Raw genomic sequence first — 15,361 nt, 5'->3', positions numbered from 1 at the left:
AGATAGAAACCCTGAGTGTGTTTTCACCACCCTAACTTAGGCAATGACTTCCAAAATACCACATGTAACACACCAACAACAAACAGCACAAGGTGAGGCAGGCTTTCCCAAGACAGCAGAAGACAGGCGACAGAGATGGTTCGATAAGCACTTACATTCATCTTGACGCAGACACAAGGGTATTGTTCTAGAAGCAACTGTAGATTCCCTCACATGCCTCTGGACTGATACTCTGCTTCTCTTCTGCCTGTCACATGAGAAGGACCCAGAAGCAATGACTTCCCCGGGAACAATGAGCAGACTCAGTATCGAGATATTTGTTTCTAACACTGATAACAGGCACCGAGAGCATGTGACATAGAAATAATAGAAATGAGGTCTAGACACATAGTCAAGCAACATAGGCAACAGGAAAGATTCCTTTGTTGGGCCTCAGCTTGAGCCAGCTAACTCAAGTCAAACTGATAGGAAGTACCAACCGCTCCCTTGAGCAAAGGAGACGACAGGCTTTTATTGATTTTTCTGGAGTTGTGTCTGAGATAGGGTTTCTATTGCTGTGAAGAGTTGCCATGACCAAGGCAACTCTTAATAAGGAAAACATTTAATGGGGCTGTCTTACAGGTTCAGAGGTTTAATTCGTTCCTTATCATCATGGTGGGAAGCTTGGCAGCATGTAGGCAGATATAGTGCTGGAGAAGGAACACAGAGTTCTACACTGAGTCACCAGGCAATAGGAAGACAGGGTGAGCCACTGGGCCTGGCTTGAGCTTCTGAAACCTCAAAACTCATGCTCTCCCCCCCATCCCCCAGTGACCACACTTCCTTCAACAAGGCCACCCTTACTCCAACAAGGCCACACATCCTAATAGTGCCACTCCCTATGGTCCCATGGGAACCATTTTCATTCAAACCACTACAGGTGGGCTCAAGGTTAGCCCATTAGTTGAGTTTTGGCACAAATATGCTGGCCTTGTACTTGATGGGATAATGGGCAGAATGTGATTCAGGAACTGTAGCAATACATCTGTCATGATGTCTTGCATTAATTCCCTGACCATGTGATAGGAGCGATGGTACTTGAGCTGCTGAGAAAGCCCAAAGGAACAGATCAAGTCCCCTGTGTTACCATATTGGATAAAATGTTTCGCAGATGACTGACATTTCTTCGTGCAAAACTGGGTACAGTCTTAGTAAAAGGCTGAGGGAGGAAAGAGGACAGACACTGTCCATGAAAACATCTTCTACAACATATCAGATCAGGACTCCCCAGCATTGTCAAGGTCATCAAAAAGAGAAGTCAGAGATGCCGTCCCAGGCAGAAGTGGCTCGGATTAACAGTGTTCATTAGCTGTGACACATAGAACATAGTCGGATGTTGACATTGGGGGGACTGAAGTGAGGAAAATGGGAACTCTTCGTTCCATCTTTGCAATTGTAAAAGTTAAAGAGGAATTAGAATGCTACATGCCCAGCACACATCTGGGAAGATGGGTGAGAATAAAGGAGTGTCTCTACAAACCACACAACCAACTAACTCCTCAGGCAGCCACACAGCTCACTCCTGCTTCTCCCACACGGGTTACCTCTGCTTCTTTCTGGGCCCAGAATATAACTGCTGCTCATCATGATGGGCCGGGGCGAGCATGTCTGCTTCGCAGAGCCTGGGTCCTCTACTGCAAAGAAAGTATTTGGTATTGTGAGCTGTCATCCTGGGAGGGAGTCCTGGTTGTGCCAGAGATGAGGACTCTCGTTATAGGGAAGGAAGTTTTGAACACTGTTCAGCCAGGAACAGTACAACGCTCTCTGAAGAAACAGCACAGCCCAGTTATAAAATCTAAACTGTAAAGTAATGGACTTTAGAACTCAGTAGGTGGCAAGCAGGCAGTAGGACCTCAAGTGGCCATTGGCACTGGCTCCTAAGAGCTAGTGGTTAATTTGCAAGCTGGTTGTTAAACACAACCATTACTCTAAATTAAATTTCATAAACTTACACACCTTATGTATTCAAATGATAACATTTAAAAATCTATCAATTCCTAATCCCTATTATGCTGTGTTCAGTCCTTGCCTGATCATCCTCTTTATGTGAATGTGCTCTATATGCTGTGAATGTATGTTTCTCTCAGTACTTGATGAATAAAATGGTTTGGGCCAATGGACAGACAGGATTTAGCCAGGTGGGATTGAGAAGGGTAGTAGGTAGAGTCAGGGAGATGCAATGTAGCTGCCAAAGAAGCAAGAGACCCAGGCATCACTGGTAAGCCAACACCATGTGGAGATACACAGATTAATAGAAATAGGTTAGTAATTAAGAGAGAGCTAGCCAGTAAGAAGCCCGAGCCATCAGCCAAACCGTTTATAATTAATATAAGCCTTTGTGTGTTTATTTGGGACTAAAAGGCCGTGGGACCAGATGAGACAGAACTTCTGACTACACCAATGGATCATGGACAACTCTGATGACTTTATTTAAACTTAACCCCTGTAATGACCCTGTCTCCAGCCAGGCGGTGGTGGCACACACCTTTAATCCTAGCACTCAGGAGGCAGAGGCAGGTGGATCTCTGAGTTGAGGCCAGTATAGTCTACAGAGTAAGTTTCAAGACAGCAGCGCTGCACAGGGGAAAAAGGCGGGGTGGAGGGGGCTGTCTCCAAAGTCAGTCCCATTCTGATGTCCTGGGGCTTGGGGGATACAAATCAGCCTAAACCAGTATGTAAGATCTGTCTTCTGCTCACTCCTTCCTCAGGAAGTAGACAGCAAGCTCAGCTGGCCAAGGGGAGAGGTGAGTAGTGTGAGAGATTTCAGGAGGGAGAGGGAAGAAGAGGGAAGAATGAGGGATCACGTCGTCTGTGGTTTCTAGGCAGCACTGGGGCACCAACTCTTCAGTCCCCCTCAGTGACAGCATGGGTACCTGCCCCAGCACGGATGCCCCATCTGCTCAGAGACTCCATTAGCTAAACATAGTGTCATACTATGTTATGTGCTGGGCAACCCCTGGGTAAGGTTAGATGGGCTGAGATTCTGATCACTGGACAGGTTAGTTAAGATCCTGGTCTCGACATCGAGCAATCTGAATGCCAGCCTCACTTTTGGGTGCCTGACCTTAGTTGAGGACTTACCTGTTCTATGCCTCTTGTTTCAGTAAAATAGGGAGGATGTTGAGATATGCACCAGGTATGGTTGTCATAACTGATATAAGCCATCAGGCATAAGGACTTTCATAAAACTCAGCTATTGGCCATCATCTGAAACACTAGGTTCTGAGGGGAGAATTTGCTGACATTTGCAATGTTGTCTATATCATTATGCTCACAGTTTTCCAAGAACAAAAGGATGTGGAAAGCCTTGCATAGTGGTGCATGTCTGCAATCCTGTAATTCAGAAGGCTAACAAGAATAGAAGGTTTGAGAAATCTAGATGAGCCTGGATTATATGTCATGACTGTCTCAAAAAAAAAAAAAAACAAAAGTAAAAATGCCTAAATTGGAAGAAAGCAGCTTTAATTTGGAGTGAGGATTTGTGACTGAGGAAGCCACAAGAGGTGAGGTCAAAAAGAAATGATCAGAGGAAATGAATGGACCCAGAACTCAAGTTGGCTCAGAGAATCATAGATAGCTTATGTGCACACATTGTAACCTTAGCCTCCATGACTTCCACACATCTACTTAAAGGTTAATAGTGTACATTTCAGTGACTGACTCTCACTGAAGAATAACGAACAATAATCCTTGTGAAGCAGAGGGTCACCTGGATGAAATAGCAAGTTCAAGACCGGCCAGACATGGCAAGAACATATCTCCAAAAAAGGAGAATGATGAATGATCAAGAGTATGGTAGCAGAAGAGACAGAAGCATGACCACAACACTTGTCATCAGTTCAATGACATTATCCCCATGTGTGGTTGGTTTGGTTTAATGTTTGAAGTGATGGCAGGTGTGGACCCTGCAGTACTGCATGCATCACAGGGTCTCTGGGAAGCAAAGCCTCACTGGGCCTTATGTGAGAGACTTGTTCAGACAGCACATAATTCTTCTCTCGGCTCTGGACAGCAAAGACATCTAAATGCCTGATCCAGTGAGAGTCAGGTGGAGAGGGCTGACTGGGCTCCTGGGACACACACTGAATGGTAGGAAGTCAGCTAACAGGATGAGGAAAAAACTGGGCAATTTGGTTCATGATCCAGGAGAAAAAACAGGATGCTTCAAGGCCAGATGGGCAGAGTCAGGCAAAGGACAGGATGTTTTCCTGTGGTCCTTTAGACCCAGGTTGGGTTAGAAGCGCTGGAGGGGCTGATTAACCCACCCCTGTCTGGAACCCACAGGACAGTGAGTTCAGGCATGCCCATCCACAGAGTTCTCACATATGCCTTGCGAGTGAGCACTTCAAAGCCAAGTCCTGAAACTCTCTTGCTGGAAAACACCCAACTGGACAGTTGGCTCACAAATGCTCCAGGAAGGAGACCACGACTGTGAGACAGGCAGGCAACACCTGCTTCACACTAGCTTTTGAAGTGTATTTCCTGAGAAGAAAGACAGAGGCAGCAAGGGAGGCATGCTTGAGTGCTGTGACTTTCTTCCTCCTCCTGGGAACTGCCACTTTCGAGCATTAAGCAGCATCTGAGGGTAAAGTTCCTCTAGAATTCTCTGCAAATATGTAAGCACTCTGTAGCCTTGCCATTGTGATCTCAAGCTGGCTTAATGATACCCTTGGTTACTTTCCCAAGTATAGTACCCAGATCTTATTCTTTGATCAGTAGTGTGGCTGCATTTATTTAACTAGTCTCAGGTTACTCTCAGTGTTTATTGGCTTTGATCCCATTAAACAATGCCCAGACATACTTCACTGTCACACACGTGTGCAAACCTTGGAGGGTCTACTGGAGTGAGGCTGGGTATCCAGGTGGCTCCTGGAAAATGCTTCCCAAGGAAGAATCCCCTGGGTTCCTCCCCAGGGAGCATTCCAAAAAGAGACAGAAAGGGCCAGACCAGGCAGGACAGGAGACAGGACATGGGATTTTTTTTTCAGTCTCACTGGATGCTACTGGGTGGAGTGGAACAGTACTTAGAGGAACCTCAGTGATTTTCCCAGACTAAGCAGGCCTCATGCCGTTCCCCTGAGGCAGCCAGTCCAAAGCCTACCGCGCCCAGGAGCATCCACTGAGCATGAAGCCAGAGACCTGGTAAGGCTGGAATCACCTGGAGTTGGCTCTTAACCCAGGCAGAGGAAGAGGTTACTGCCCCGAGACATCAGGAAACAGGGATTGAACCCCTGGGGTCCCAGGTGCTGGCCTACCCATGGGGTTCCAGGCCTGAGCCCCAACTCAGAGGTGAGCTGGGGAAAGTGGAGAGGGCAGTGGGCTGGGGCATAAATCGACTAAAACTCTCCCTGCTCCAGATTCGGGGTTTCCAGGCAAACTTGATGTCATTTGTCATAGCCCCTGCCCCCAATCCCTAGTGACACATGAGTGGAATCGAGCTGGAAAATGGCATGCTTGCACTGTCTGGGCTTTCCTGACCAAAGAGAAGGGTGCCTTTAGGCTACAAGCCAAACCATCGAACAGAAACTTGTGAAGGAATTTCTGGGAACAGGCTTTCTCCCCACACTAAAGTCATCTGGACCACAGGATCCAGGGCACACGGAACACAGCAGCCTTTCTCCTCCCCCAGCCCGGGTTCACTGTGGAGAACCAGCTCCCAGCTGCTGGGGAACCTCGGCACCAAGCAAGCACCCTTGTAGAGCTGGGAGAATCCCACTGAGGTAGCACACAAACCTTGATGGAAAGATCTGGGTCAGCTTTGTGTCCACATACTACAGCATTCCAACACACCCTGCCACCCTCAGCTCTCCATCCTTGCATCCTCAAATGAATCTCCAAGGAGTATGCTGTGACCTCTGTGTTTAGGCAGTCTCTGGACTGTGCCCACCACACAGACCTTTAAAAGAAAGATGTCAGATGCAGCCAGAATAAAACTAATGCTTCACACAGCCCATTGCTTACAAATGGAGTACAAATCCTACAAAGGGTGTACAAATGCCATCAGAGAGCAGACATAAAGATCTACTGCCCAGTTGTAAGTGGGTAAGGTTTATGACTGGAAAAACAGAGAAAAGCCATTCACTCTGGACAGAGCTGGGTCATTTTACAGGAGTTTGCTTTCTTGGATGCTGTTTGAGACATCAAGACAAACACACAAAACCAAACAAACAGCAGATAAGAACCTTGTGTTGCTTTTTGTAGTTTAATGGGACAGTCCAAAGTGACTGTTGACATCACTTGTACTCCTATGTGTGTGGCTTGTCTTCTGTGGTGATACTCTTGGTTGTCAGCTTGACTACATCTAGAATTGCCTGTGAAGAATTTTTTTCTTAATTAAATCATTTGAAGAGGGAAGACACACTTTTAAAACAGATCTTCTGAGGTGTGAAGACCCACCTTCAATCTGGACCACAACCTTTGCTGGCAGCCTCTACAAAAGACATGGAAGAAGGAAGCTGGCTCTCTTTGCCTGCTTGCGCTCACTCTTGCTGGCAAGTTCTTCACTGGCATTAGAGCCAACTTCCTCAGGATTCCTACATATACTGAAGACCTGCTGAAACACCAAGCCTCATGGACTAAGCTACCACTGGATTCTTGGATCTTCCTTTGATATACAGCCATTGTTGAATTATCTGAATCAGTATGTATATATGTATTATATGTTTGGGATTTTATATATAACATATATGTATACTCATTTTATCAGTTCTGTTCCTCTAGAGAACCCCAACTGATACATCTTCTAGTATAGTTTTAGAAACTGAAGTTCCCAGAGAGGGGGAAAGAAGGCCAAACCTGTCTTGAAGACCCACTGATTAGAGATTCATGACTGTCAAGAATCCAAAAGTTACAGATTGAAATTATCTAGGGTTATTTCTAGTCCCCTTAACAGCCATTCATTGCCCACTCCAGTGTCTAACCTAACATCCTTGTGATGAGCAAAACCTTTAGAATGCATCCTTAGCAGACTACACTACCTTCCCCTAACCCAAACAGTAAGATTGTCATCAGATAGCATCTGAAACTTGGAGCAGAATCCTCCCTACTGCGCTGTAACCCACCTACCTGTGCTCTCCACCAATGTATTTGGTAAATGCTTTGACTTCCTTTTTCTATAGCTAATAAAATATCATGTACCCACTTCCTCAGTGGAGCTTGTCTTTCAGGGCAACCTGACCATGTTCCCAGGCCACTAAGATTTGGCTTTGGAATAAACTCTCTCTCTCCTTCCCTTTGAGGTGAGAGCAGTTTTGCACAGAAAGTTTCGGATCTTGCAAGGCAAGGACCACAGCCTTTGCAGCACCTAGCAGAGTTCTCACAGAGGTCCCTAGAAAACAGTTGCTGACAGTAGATGCAAGATTTAAAACTTCCAGTGGACTCAGTAATAAGTGGTTCATTTGTACATTGCTGTAACAAGTCCTTGAATGAAGCAAAATACTTCATATAACCTGCACTTAAAATTTCAACTCAATGTGAGGAAGGACACCTGCAAACCCAGCAACTTTGAACGTAGCAATAGGAGGATAAAAGCTCAAGGCCAGCCTTGAACACCTTTCAAGTTCAACTTCAAGGCCAACCTGGACTACATAAGGCCATATCTAAAAAGATAAAAGAAAAACATCTATGCAAAAGCTAGTCAAACAAGGACTTTGTATAATTCCACTTGCGGAAATTGCCTGTGTCTGGAGTGTCCCTGTGAGTCCGCACATGCAGCGTTAGAAAGCGGTAACAGAAGGTGGGGTCTCCCTCTCTGAACAAGAAGGCACTCTGGCTGACATTTCTTACTGCCACTCCATTCCTTCATTGGTCTAGAGAGAGGGCAGCCTTCTTGTGCAGCCTTTGGCATCGCTTTGGAGCAGTGACAACACACTGAAAGCCATGAGCACCGCTAGGGGGCGCTCGCGCCACATGCAGCTCTGGGTATGCTCCAAGCCCCTGTGTTCTGTCTCTTCTTGAAAGGGTTCCAAGCTAGCAGGCAAACGCCCATTGTAAATTAAGAGTATTGGAATAATTTTAACCAAAGTTAATGTTGCTTATCACATCTTTATCTTTATATTTAAAGCTTCCTAACTTGCCTTGGCTGGGCTCAAACTTAGGGGGAAGAGGTTCTTCAGTGTAATCAGCTGACTTAAACTCAGGGAATGTCTCAGGAATAAATCACAGTGGTTTTCTACAGAAGGAGCTTTAAAACAAAAACACACCCTCTTATTTTACCTCTCAAATGAGATCCAGAAATTTTAGTCAGTTATCATGTAGTTTCTTACAGGTTTCTACAGCACACATATTAAGTTTCATAATAGCCCAACAAGTAAAGAAGGACTGTGATCACTATTTGCAGATCAGGAAACTGAGAAACAATGGAATTAAATACAATGCCCAGGAATGCACAGCTAGCAAATTGCAGAGCCAATTCTAAACTGCACATCCCAGGCTAAGCCCATAACTCTCTCATCTACACTCATGGTTCTAGCATAGAGACAAGCAGGCAGGCAGACAGACAGACAGGCCAGGCACTCTAACACCAAAACAACCCTGAACACCAAATTGTGTGTGAGATGGACTGGAGAAATGTCTTTGTGATTTACAGCGCTTGCTGCTATTACAGAGGACCCAAGGTACAGTTGCAGCATCCGTCTGTTGCGATCATCTATAACGCCATTTCCAGGATATCAGTCCTCTCAGACTCTGCATGCATTTGGTACACATTCATACTCATGCACATAAACTGTGTGTGAGAGAAGAGAGTTAATGATATTGAAATATTTATGGAGACAGTCTAAATATGGCTTTGAGTATATATAAGCAAACAAAGACATATTACAATTATGGATATAGGTACTATCTATACAAAGATAGTGTTTTGGATGTAGGTATAGTTATGTATTAATAAATGTGCTAACATAGAGAAGGACACAGATACAAATATCCCTTCATACTGGCCACACTAAACACTAATCCACAGCTGGATCACACCTGTACACACAGTCCAGTCCCTAATAGCTTCTTCAGTCCATGCAAGTTCTAGCTTATGGGATGTAATATATGACCTTACCCGGAAATGATGTCTCTGAAGTTAAGAGTGCCGATTGCTCAACCCATTTTATAAAGACAGGGGCTCACAATGTAGCCCTGGCTAGCCTGGAACTCAATACATAGACCAGGATGGCCTTGAATTCACAGAGAACCACCTGCCTTTTCCCCTCCCCAACAGAGTAATAAAATTTAAGGTATGCACACAACAACTAGCCAAGCTAGTGTTTTAAAAGATTCCTATTTCTTATTATCAAAGTCTATTTTTCTATTATTACAAAATGTGAGTACTTCCTGGAATATTAATTTGTAAACTGTATGTGTCTTTCTATACTTGAGGATAAAAGTTAAAACTCAAAAATCAAAAATTATTATTGTATGTTTTTACTATTATTAAAAAATCTAATTTGGAGATAAAACACACTCCCAGCCACAGTAGTTTTTAAGGTAATTATGTATTTGTCCCTTAAATAATGTATCTGCTATCAACTTATTGCATTAAAGGTTTGCTTGTGAATTCGAAATTATTTTCAGATTTATAGTCCTTTCAAATAAAAAGGTTTTTTTTTTCTTCTTCTTCCTTTTTTTTTTTTTTTTTTTTCAGAAGTACTTTCGATTTCCTCTGTCTGGAGATTCACTTGCCATCAATAACCCCTCCTTCCGAGACCCTCTCAGATAAATCCAGCCTGACATTCCTATAATGTGCAGGGCAGAGGAGGGCTCTGAGGATGAGAAGTAACTCCTGCATGAATTATATAGGGCCAGCATATGAGAAAATATTCATCCCACAATTTATGAATTTGGAATGCTCCTAGAATGCACTTTGGTATTCTGAAGAGAGGTAGGTGTGTTCGCTGAGCTAACCGCCTGGATAGATGTGTATTGAGCACTGAAAACTGCTGATCTGAAAAACCCATCTATGATCATGATTTGGGTCCATCTGCAGTGCTTACTGCTTACATCTTCAGAGTGTAGGACTCTGTCACCCAGGCAAAGGTCCTCTGTGTTTGGTTTCTCAGTGTAAAATCTGTGTTCTGGCATCCACTGTAATCTCAGATGTGGCCTAAGCCTATACCTGTGCTCAGCACCGTGATGAAGTCTGTCGTCATCTGCTTAGGAAGCTAGGAAAGGTTGTGTTGAAGCCAGATAACTGAGCTGTATTCCAGCATAGTTGTGATTGTTCTGTTACGTTATTACCTTAGTGTTGGTATTTTATCAAGTCATCTGACAATGCAGCTACAATAAAAGCAAACACAATTTTGTGTGAAAGATACTGTAATGAATGAAAGATAAGGTCTGAGTTAAATGATACAAACTGGTCACACTGTTTTAATTCAGCACACAACTTCATTTTCTGTCCTGTGACTTTATCAGTAAATATGGAACTTGTTTGTTTGAGACAGGGGTAGCCCAGGCTGGCCAAGAACTCTATATAGCCTCGAACTCCTAAGTTTTCTGTTTCTCCCTCCTGAGTGCTGGGATTGCAGACATGTACCACCTCACCTTGCAGTGCTGAGGACCAAACCCAGGACTTTTAAAATACATAATTATTTTGGGCTGCAGAGATGGCTCAGAAGTTAAGGGCATTCATTGCAAAGAACCTGAGTTTAATTCCCAGCACCCACACGGCAGCTCACCACCATCCATAACTCGAGCTTCAGGAGATCTAATGCCACTTCTGATGTGAGTGGCACCAGGCATTCACATGGTGCACTGACACACAGCAAAACACTCATACACGTAAAAATGAAATAAATCTTAAAAATTAATATATATAATCATTTCAGTCCAATCTGTGAGAACTTCATTCATGTATATATGTATTTTAATCATATTTACCCCTAACTCCCAGATCCACCCTCCATGTCTCCCAACACTGTGTCCTCTTTTTTATTAAACCGACCAAATCCTATTTGTGCTCCCCATGTATTTATTCATAGCTAAAGGGTTGAAGCATGAGCAACCTACCAGGGGCCACACTCTTAAGGAAAACTGACTCTCCCTCCTCCAGAAGCTACTCATAGCTCCTAAGCTAGGGATGGAAGTTCATGAGTCCCTCCCTACCCCATGGTGGAATGTGGACTAACTCAATCTTACCCAGCTCTTGTGCAGGCAACCATACCTGTCATGAGTTCATATGCGCAACAGTGTCCACAAGACACTGTTTAGCTAAGGTCCTCCTGACCTTTGGCTCTTACAACCTTTCTGGTCTCTCTTCCAAAATGGTCCTTGAACCCTGGGGAGTAGGTATGATATTGATGTCCCATTTCTGGGTGAGCACTCTACAGACTCTTATTCTCTTCATTTGGACCTGTTGTGAGTTTCTGCATCAGTCACCATCAGCCTCTGATGAGATCTGAGAACGGCAATAGTCTATGGATAGATACAGATGTAGAGGAAGGTTGATACTATGTTTAGCAGTGTAACAGTAGTACCTTCACCACTAGGGGCTGTCAGCGCCCCTACCACAGGTTCTTAGCCAGGTCTACAGCATCAGGCATGCTTCTCCTCCTCTGGAGTGAACCTTACATCCAATCAGAAGGTAATTGGTTTCTTCTGCATGTTTGTGCCACATTTTATCTATGAGCTTATGAGCCACTCTGTTGCTGTAGCTGACAGAGTTCACAGGAAAGTAAGAGTGTCAGTGGCTTCTTCCTTTCTGAAGCCTGTATAACATCCTCTGGCACTATGAACACCATCCAGAAGGATAAAATCAGTACCAACTTGATTTCTCCATAGCCTGGGATCAAAGTGTATGGTGTCCTTATCAGAAGAGTCTGACCATCAACTTCTAGTAGAACACCAAGAACAATAGCAATAGGCTGTATTATTGGGGTCTTTTGGAACACCCCCCCCCCAGATCAACAGCTTGAGGGAAAGTATCTCATCCCTTAAACCCAGAGCTTGTACATTCTAAGCCAGCATTCTACAGTCTGAGCCACCTCCCCAGTGCCTCTTTGTTAGTTAAAGACTGATCACAGCACAGGCAAAGCAGGCAGATCTCTGAGTTCAAAGCCAGCCTGTTTCCAGGACAGCCAGGGCTACACAGGGGATCTCTGCCTTGCAAACAAAACAAACAGAAAAGGAGTTAAAGATTGAGATCTCAAACCTGTCCCACCATCAGTCTTCAGATTAGAGTGTGTGTGTACGCACATGCGTGGGTTCTTGAGGAACCCTGGAGGAGATTTCATAGCCTATCTTGGTAAAGGTGTTAGTGTTTGCACTCCCTGACACCACCCCTCTTCAACTGTACCCCCTTCTAACAATGTCTATGCACGTCATCGTCATAGAAATCCTTGTGGGCAGTGTGATAGAATTTAATTAGAAATTTTAGTTGTGAAAAGCAGGCAAATAAATACTTAACATTAAATGAAGAGTGGTGCCTTTTTATAGCCGCCGTATCTGTTTCTATAGTTGGGACATAAAATAATTAAAAAAAATTTTTTTAATTCCTCAAAGAGAAACAAAACAAACGCAATTTTAAAACCCACCATTTCTCTTCTGAGGGATTTGTACAGAAGCATTGCAATTCTCATGGGAATAAATCAGACTAATTTTCAATATTAGATGGGACAAACTTTGTTCTGAAAGGATGAACATTCTATTCCAGTGGAATTCAAGTGCAGATACTTCCTCCTAGGCATTTGACAGTACTCAAGCACAGACTGGTGCAGTGAACGGCCTTGGTCTTGAACAATAATTGAGCTGGCTTAGAAGCCATAATGTCAATGTTGTAAAAATTCAAATCTTCAGTGTCTGTCTCATTAGCAAAAATAGTGTCAGCCTCACAGACTGGTCCTGTGAAAGGTTCAGAGTCACTCACGGAAGAAAGGCTTGAATCCATAGGCAATTCCTTTCTCGAACTTCACCTTCCTCTTCTCAAAAGGCAAGTGAGAATGATAATAACATTTAGTAGTGTCTGCACATGCAATCTGGTCTCTGTGGAGGGCCTGAACCAGGAAGCAATTCAGTAATACCAGGTCTGGATAAGAAGCTCCTGCTTCATCCTTGACATGAAGGAGGACCCAGGAGGTGTGTAACCATAGCTGTTAATCTGGGCTCCAGGACCAATTCACACATTCCTATGTTTCTACATTCTATGTACATAGATGGAACATGGCCCAAAGAGGCACCAAACTCTTCCCAGGCTCCCTGCTTTCCAATACTGTAGTCAAAATGACCAGGGTGCAATAAAAATAGGACCTGTCATGTCAAGAGCCAAGAGAATCACAGTCTGAAGAGGGAATATGGATCAGACAGTGTCGATGTCAAGACCCATTAGGGGTCAGGTTTACTGGGCAAAAAACTGAACTGACCATGAATAAAAATGCTTTAGAGACTAGAGGTGCAGTTCAGTAGTAAAGTATGTGCTTAGTGCGTCTCAGGCCCTGAGTTTGATCCCAAGAACTAAAAAATAAGTTAATAAACCAATAAGAAAGTTTCTGTGAATAATTGTAAGTTCCCTGGAAACATGAAAAACTAGAAACTCCAATAAAGAAAATGAGTGTCATTTAAGAAGAAAGAACATTATAAAAACTGAAACTACAATAAGCAACACAGGAAACTTACTAGACAGACTTGGTGTGATGGCAGAAGAGAGGTTTGGGAACTAGAATCTATACCTAACCAAGAGGCCCAAGACACTGGGAAGGGCAGATCTCCAGAACCAGTGAGAAAACGACAAAATACACAGCATTAGGATCATCAGAGTCCCAGGCAAGAACAACATGAACACATTCAAGAAACTTATCAAGGAGCTGGAGAGATGGCTCAGAGGTTATGGACACTGGCTACTCTTCCAGAGGTCCTGAGTTCAATTCCCAGCAACTACATGGTGACTCACAACCATCCATAATGAGATCTGGTGCCCTCTTCTAGCATGCAGGCAGAACAATGTAAACAGAGTAAGTAAATAAATCTTAAAAAAAGAAAGAAAGAAACTTATTAATTCAGTTAGAAGACAAACTGACAGATTCAAGACACAAAGCACAGAACAAACCCTAAGAAATCCACACTGAGACCCGGTGAAGCACAACTAGGGAAACAAAGGCAGAGACCTCTCAAGGTCAGAGTAGGGACAGCACCTTCTCCTGTGGATCGGACACGATCAGAATGAAGCCTGTTTCCATGTGACATCACCCAGGGGAGGAAGCCTATTCCCCAAGGCTCAAGGACCATCTCAAAAGAGGATGCAGAGGTTGGGATCTAGGTAAATCTGTCTCGGGGACAGGACAGAGGAAGACAGGACTATTGCACTCTAGACTCAGCAGCTGAGATAAGACAGCCAACAGAGTGAGGAGGGGCTCATCAGTCCCCACCCCTAGCTGAGGAGCTTGGGTAGCTGGTGACTTCTAGGGGAGGGAGGGTTAGTTATCCCTATGGTGTGGTCTCATGTTGGTCAATCATGCTGTAGTGGATGGACTCACTCCCAAGAGTATGGTATGGCCTCACTCTCAAGACTATATGATGGCCTCACTCCCAAGAGTATATTATGGCCTCACTCCTTAGAGTGTATTATGACCTCACTCCCTAGAGTATATGGGCAACACTAATTGGACACACCAGTTTATGGGAAGATAAAAATAGAGAGAATGTAAAGTTGCAAAGAGGCTATTGAGGGCTTTGAGGGGGGAGTTCAAGGAGAAAATGGGAGGTAAACATGATCAAAACACATTATATGAATGTATGAAATTCCCAAATACCCAAATAATAAGTAAACACTTACACACACACACACACACACACACACACACACACACACACCAAATTGCATATGATGGTCCATGCATAACATCCTCAGAAGACAGGCAGGAGGACTGCTTTGAACTTTAAGCTAGCTAGGACTAGGGGATAAGCCCCTCACACACACAAAATAAAATCAAAACAGCCCCCCTACCCTCAAAAAAGAGTGAAGTAAACTTGGTGCAAAAATGTGGTCCCAGACATCGAGAGGCAAGATGACAAATTCCCAGACAGCCAGGCCTTGTCTCAAAAGTTATTTAATTAATGATTAAAGATAAGAAAAAAAATGAAAGAATTTGTCTCAGAACTACCATTAAAGAACAGCTAAAGGAGGTTCCTTAAACATCTGGGAAGTGAGAGACTACAGTCCTGGGTGGAAGCTGATGCTGGTAGATTTGAACTCTATGGCTCCCATAAGACCTGCATTTCCTGAGCCTGCATCCTCTGGCATGTTGTTGCCCAGCACACTGGGTCAAAAACTCCATCTCACAGAACTCCTTCCCTAGGCCTTTGATGTTATAGCATTGAGTTCAGCATCTTCAGGGTATTT

This window comes from Phodopus roborovskii, unplaced genomic scaffold (genome assembly GCF_943737965.1).
Source record: "Phodopus roborovskii unplaced genomic scaffold, PHOROB, whole genome shotgun sequence".
In the NCBI taxonomy this organism is placed as follows: domain Eukaryota; kingdom Metazoa; phylum Chordata; class Mammalia; order Rodentia; family Cricetidae; genus Phodopus; species Phodopus roborovskii.
This window is presented reverse-complemented; position numbering follows the sequence as displayed.